The following is a 7,575-nucleotide window of genomic DNA, read 5'->3' as shown; positions in this document are numbered from 1 at the left end:
TCTCTCTCTCTCTCTCTCTCTCTCTCTCTCTCTATATATATATATATATATATATATATATATATATTACATATGCTATGGAAAAAAGCAAGTTTGGGGGGAAATATTTACCTTCTTGCATGTCTGAGAATAGTTCACATAACTCAGTAAAAGACTAAAAAAGTTAATATGGTAACTCTCGCTAGGAATTATGATTAATTCAACCTGCTTATCAAAAAAATTTTAAATGTAAATAAATGTCATTTTGGAAGGATTAACCTTAATGTTTCAATAATGAGATTTTAGAACATATCAACTTCTAGCTATACCTAAAGAAATATCAAGATAAATAAAAAGGTGTAATTAAAATATTGAGTAGAAAACCATAAATGTTTTAATTTTTTTTCAATTTTTTTAGCCAAATTAATTTTGTCTTATTTTTTTCTGAGAAGAAGTGACATTAAATAATCATTTTTTTGGGATTTATTCCAAAGGAAAACTAACATTATCATTTTTTTTGGGATTTATTCCAAAGGAAAACTAACATTCATCTTACTTGAAAAGAGAAAAGAAAAAATTGTTTAACCAGATATAGTAATTCTTGGGAGAAAAAGAAAAAAATGAGAAAGAAAAATGAAAGAAAAGTAATGTAAAGAAAAAAAAGAGAAAGTTTAGAAAATGAAAAAAGTGAAAATACAAAAAGCCCTGAGAAGAAGTCTGAGGTTGGCACAAAAATTGAAAGGAACATGAGGAAAAAATCTTGGTAGAATTTAAGTGATAAGACTTTTGCATGATTCTTTGATAAAACTCATTTATTGTTATCAACAAGAAAAAAGTTAAGTTGGATTAGATTTGCTAGTTCCACTAATATTGCTTTAAAATATTTGAGGTTAGTGACGATATTTTAGTTATCGCCAATTTAAAAATCTTTGGGAATTTATACGGATAGAACAAAGGGAATTAAGGAAAATAACAAGTTATTAAACATTAAGAACAATTGACCCTAAAATAAAACTAAAACACAATTATTTGACTTTGATAAATGAGTTGAATAATTTAGAAACCTATAGGAGTATTTATTATATTCTTATGGGGCCCCAACTGAGCTATAGGATTACTTGTGGACAAGTAATGAGATAAGTTTAGGGGTATTGACACGAGTCAATTTTATGTGATTTTATGTGCATGTTATCATTCTTTTTACTCATTATCTCATCTGGTTTGTCATGATTTTATGCTTTTGGAAGGTTATTTTTGTCATCTTCCCAGTTATATGTGTCAAACATGCAAAACGGTGTCAAAATACGCGAAAAAATATTGTTTGGCATTACCATGCCAGATCTGGGTGGTCTTGTATGACCACGGTTTTAGGCATGATCATGCGACTGGACAGTCAAACCTCATTTTGAAAGGTTTTTTCATGCCGTTTTTTTAATATTATTAAAAGGGAAGATGAGGCATGAATTGAAGCATTCTTGGATGGAGAGGAAAATTGGAAATGGCTGGAGAAGAAGTTTTTGAGAGTTTTCCTTAGTTTTTCTCTTCCTCTCTTGTGGTAGAGGTCCTGGGGGTTTCTTTTACTTTAACTTACTTTTTTTTTTTATATGTTTGGAGAGGTTATTGTATGAGAGAGGAGTTGGTTGTTGTGGAAGAGACAACAAATTATTTAGTAAGTGTTTACTTTTATGTTTTACTTGCAAAAAAAAATTTGTCGAGTTGTCTTTTCATTGTTCTTTATATCATGTGTAGCTAAACCTTCTTTCAAAACCTCTGTGATTTATGGGATGTGATTTTGTGATTTTGTTAGATAATTCCTTTCCCTATATCATTTTCCTAAATTGTTAGGGTTTTTTCATTATTGTGTTAACCATAAATTTTCATTTACTTTTGATTTAATCAATTAAGTTGTTATCATATTCATGGTTTGTGACTCCTACTCATTGCGGAGAGGAACGAAATAGTTAACCACAAAATTTAGGTAACAATAGACATATTTTATCTGATTTTGTAACCTAGAAAGGTGATTTAAACAATTTTGAGGGTTGCAATGGGGATTGAGAAAGCCTCAACTTCATGGATTCCAAGCCTTCTTTTGACTTAAAACATAGGCATGAAGAGGACTTTCTATCCTTGTTGATAAAAATCATATTGGACGAAGTTTAGAAAAATTATGAATCACTGAATTACCTAAATCACCGAAGCGTGAGCCTCACATACCTTGAAGACGCGTAAGATTTATCTACCACTATTTTTCAATTTTTTCGAACATGTTATATTTTATTTTTATTTTTAAGTCACATTTTAGGAAACCGTCTCTTGTTTGCGATCACCCTAAATAGGTTTCAAAGTTTAATAAACTAGAAATTGTTTAATAAACTAGAAATTATCTCATTAAAATAGTTCTTAGCCTTTTTCTCATGAGATAGATACGCGGTACGTTTAATTGTATATTTGACACATGCACTGACGTTGTATGGCCCCACAGAAAGTTTTAATACGTCAACTACCCATCTAGTAGTTGTTTATCATCATTGTGACCATGAAGGCTTCTTTTTAGGGGTTCCCCTTTCGGGACAAGCTTGCATCATAAAAAATGATTGAAGGATGAGGCTTCCACTTTGAAGCTAAAGTGGTGGCACAAAGTTCTCCTGTCTCTTATGGTCGACTAGTCAAATTGAATCTCCATCCAGGATCCCTGACACTATCCTTGTGATTTGAACAAGGTTGGCTCGAATGGGCTCATCAGTGTCTTCTTCTATTTTTGTTTTTCCTTGCCTCTGGTTAACAACCCTAGAGCCATGAACTCTTTGAGTTTCAAGCCTTCCACTAGGCTGCAGAGATATTTGCACTCTTCTATGTCATGTTTATGGTCCTTATTGTACTGACCAATTTTTTTTTTTGTTTTCCAAATAAAAGTTTTGGTTCTCATTGGTGGAGTCTTTTGAAGTATCATTTATCTTGTATGGTCTCCACCAACTCTGTCATAAAAAATCTCAATTGAGTGACTTTTGGTACTTCTCAGTCATTTGATGGTCGATCATTCGACCACTTTGTTCTCATCATTAGTGGTTTCTATTGGCCCCTCTACTATCATGAGGCAATTGATTGACTTCACTTTAAGGGTGTTGGAATACTTTGACCTCCACCCATCACCTCATGAGGCTCTCTTCTACAAGTGGTGGTTCAATTATTTGACTTTTTCATAGGATGGGTGAGCATACTCCTCCATGGTAATGTGGTGGTTAGCTAACTCCAAGGGTTTAGTCAGGCTCTTTGGTTGTTGCAAAAATAAAGCGTACTTGAATCACTTGCTCCTCAACCCTTAGGATGGGCAATCTGTCCTACTACGGGTTTCGAATTCTGCACTTCTAGCATTTCTTTCTTGAACCTAATGACATACGAATAAAGGTTCTCATTTGGCCCTTGCTTGATGTATCATAGGGCCTATGAATTCTTGCAGGGTTTTTGGGTATTAGTGAACTGTGTTGTGAACATCTTCTTGAATTCAAATGAGTGATCCTGTTGGGAGGCCATTAAACCACCTGAGGGTTGAGTCCCTCAGTGTGGTGTAAAATAATAGACACTTCAGCGCATCAAAGATATTAATAAGGAATTTTGAATTTCCTTAGTGGCTCAACATCACATATCTGCCAGGAGAATGCATTCTACTACTCGTGATAGACCTGACACTATCTTGTTACTGGATTCTTCCATCCTTTATATCCCTTGAGCCATTCGTTGAACTTGGGATTTGGGTTCTTCTTGAGGGTTCTACTCTTAGAGAATTAGCTGTCTTCCGTCAAGTAATATGCAGATCAATTTTCTCATCTAACCCTCCATCAGGTCTCTATGTTCTTGGATTTTTTGTTGAACAAATTCCCTTATGCACTCCATGTTTTGGTGTCCCTCGAATGAATTCCTTATCCTTAGTGTGCTTCTCTTCTTGTTGATGGCATGATCCATGCTCACAACACTTTTTAAAATGTTGTGTCCAGATATGTCTTGTGAATCACACTCAAGCTATAGAGATTAGGACAAATGAGAGAAATAAAGGGAAGGAGAGAGACAAAGAGACAGAGAGAGGAAGTGCACAGTAACAACAGAGTTTTGATAAAGTAAATCAATGGCTCTTTTTTGTAGAAATGCCACATATTTATGGATTTCGGTGTTCATAATATATAATTACATGTTTGTCCTTGTTTACAATACAAGGTATTTATGGAACTTTTTCGTGTTTGTAACCAACTTTGGAACCCTTTTATATTTGTAACCAACTTTTGCACCTTTTTTTATTCACAACTGCTTGAATAAAAGAATATGATGACTCAAAAACATCATCATTTGGTTGGATGGAGGCCTTTGGTCAATCACGAGATCATCGGTCGGTCGTTTAAGGGGAGAATTATGAGAAGATATACTCCAATATGCATTTTATTACAATAAAGATTCTAGAATAAAAATAAGAAATTTATTAAGCTGAAATATTTTTGGACAAAATTGAATAGTTTTATCAAACAAAATTTTACTCATTATAGAAGAGACTTTAACTTAATTAAATAGTCGTAAGACCTTGTTTTAGATTTTAGGATATTGTTGTTGAGATGTTTTGTATATACTGGAAATACTAATATAACACTTTGATCTGAGCTAAAGAAGTATATTTCCTTTTAAAATATTATATGTTTATTTATAGCTAAAATTTATATCATCTTACTTTAGTTGTCCTACTATTGTAGCCTTGCCTTTTTAATTAGCATATGGATGGTTATTGTAATTTGTTCTGTAGACTTTGCTTTTCTTACTCTTTCATCCCTCAATATGTTAAAAATTAAACATGTATTTTAAATACCAACAAGTAACATGGAAAGAATAACGGATATAATTTTTTTTGCATTTATATGGTTTCAGGAACAATTATAATATTTTTTTCTTTCCATAACTCACATACACATCTGAATGTACTAAGTCTTGAATACATGATTTGCGGATTTATGATAAAACACTAAACCACTAGGTCAAATGAGTTGCATAGTAGCAATGATGTTCATAGAATATGAGTTATCAAAAAGGACATGCCATAAGCTACAAAATTAATTAGACAAAACACAAAAGCACATAGATAATTCATTTATTGGAAAGGTGATTCAACGTATCAAATCATCTTGGATGTAATTTCCTTTAACTAATTTTAGGGTGGAGCTTTTGCTAGAGAACTGATATTGTTCTTTTAGATGTATGTTTGGTGTAATCGATGAGAGATTATCCCAAGAAACACAAGGCATCCAACATCAAAATCCTCAAATTTCGCAATAGTCAGTGATCGGCGGAAGTGTCAAATTAAATGTTATTCAAGGTGAAAGGTCATTTGTGAAGGATAAGAAATGCCTCAAAAGCTTTGGCTAGATGGAATCGCTCCTGGTCCATAAGGAGTTAGGCATATTAAAGTTAAATTTGACATTGATGCCAATTGTATTTTACATGTGGCTATTATGGGTAAGGGCAATGGGATAACACTTCAATGAGTGATGAGGTTAGAATATTTGTTTGGGAACTAATACTTTTTAAATAACATTATGTTCAACAATTTTCTTCTTTTTCCTTGTAGTAGACATCTTATTCAGATCGTTTTTAACTTAAAATGTATAATTATATATTAAAATTGTTGGTTGACAGAACGGTGGAGAAAGCTGACAAATTTGCAAAGGAAAACAAAGAGAACAAAAAAAAAGACATCAAATATCGAGCATAACTATAGTCTACTAGTCGTAAAGCAGTTGAGAGCTTAATGACAAAGTTCCGATTTTGTGTAAAATAAAAGGTGTGGAGATATCATAGATGCAGATTTCACTGACAATCGAAAATGAAAATTGTTTTTTCCAATAGTAAATGGCATATTTTGAAATTTTATTTTTCATTCTTCTCGAGGAATTAAAGCATTTTAAATATAGAAGCATTATTAGTTGATTCTTTCCTCATATAATTGTGTTGGTTTATAAATACAAAATCTAGAAAACCGTGTTGCAAAACCAAACGAATTATGAAGAGCATCATAACAAATAAAATTACGGCTCTGATTGATATTACTTCTTCCGACTTTTTATTGGTATGTTTCAAACTAAGAAATTATTTGATATGTATGTCGGATTATGCATTTGTTGCATTATTGTTGTTTTTGGATGGATTCCAATTTTAGATTCATTTTAAATCCATCTCTAACAAGCTTTTTATATCATCACCATCATCACTCCGTTGTTGTTGGCTCAGCAAGCTCTCATTCCCCAGGACTTCAACAATAAGCTCCTAGCTCATCCCCCACCTACTACTCAGTTAAAGTTTAGGCATGTAGCTTATATGATATTAAATTGTAAATTTAAATAAACACTTTTTTAAAACATAAATAACAATCTAAATATAGTAGTAAACTATATTTGTTTTTGTTTTAGTATACATATAACTAAAAAAGAGTGGAACTAAAATTATAATTGGAACATAATGATTTACTAAAAATTTGTATTAAAATAAAAAAATTTAATTTAATAACCATGAATTTCATGACATCACGAGGAAATGTCAAATGAAATATATATTTAACACCTGATCCAAAAAACTCAATATATAATTAGAAATAGATTAAACTAATTCAATGATTACATTACTATTTCTTTCTAATACTCTTAATAGATTTGGTAAATTGAAATATAATTAACTATAAATGTTCTAACTTGATCAAATCTTCTGATTGATAAATCACTTTGCGATCTCCTTTTTTTTTTATTATTTGTATTATTTTTTATTAATATTTTTGCTAAAACTTTGTTTTATATCTCCAATTCGATGTCTACTTATCCGTTCAAGAATAAATAGCATGAATTGTTCAAGTTAGGTGTTCCTCAGCATTAGTCGGAATTTCAAGCTAGCAAAAAATACGAATCTTCTTGAACTAATTGGTAAATATTTACTTCAATAAAGTTTAAATTTTAAATTTCATTGATATTTTCTTATTAGTTGGATCAGGTATTTTGAGTATCCGTTAAATTTTTTATTAAAATTATAAGATTTTCTTATAACTTTTTTTTTTATTTTATAATTCTATTTATATTTGTCGGCATGATAAATTGTATTAATTTCTTCAAAAAAAAAACCATGAATAAACGCATAATACGTCATAAATACTATGTATTCCATGTTAATACTAAAAATTTTATTAAATACAGCTTATTATTCTTCTTGATGGATAATACTTTAGTTATTTATTCCATGTTAATACTAAACACACTGGCTAACTAATCAGACTAAAGTTTAGAGCGACCCGATGGATACATTAAATCTGTAAACCAATCAAATACACATCCTAAGCATATCAAATGAATTTCTAGTGTGATAAAAAATGCATTATTTAGATTTGGTGAATATCCACTCTTGTTAGGATGAATGAATGAATATATATATATTCATTCTACTTGTTAGAGGATCCTAACAAGAGTGGATATTCACCGAATTCATATATATATATAAAAATATATATTCATTCTACTTGTTAGAGGATCCTAACAAGAGTGGATATTCACCGAATTCATATTTTAGACCTCAGTGCAT

Source organism: Phalaenopsis equestris, unplaced genomic scaffold, assembly GCF_001263595.1.
Source record: "Phalaenopsis equestris unplaced genomic scaffold, ASM126359v1 Scaffold001214, whole genome shotgun sequence".
NCBI classification, from domain to species: domain Eukaryota; kingdom Viridiplantae; phylum Streptophyta; class Magnoliopsida; order Asparagales; family Orchidaceae; genus Phalaenopsis; species Phalaenopsis equestris.
This window is presented reverse-complemented; position numbering follows the sequence as displayed.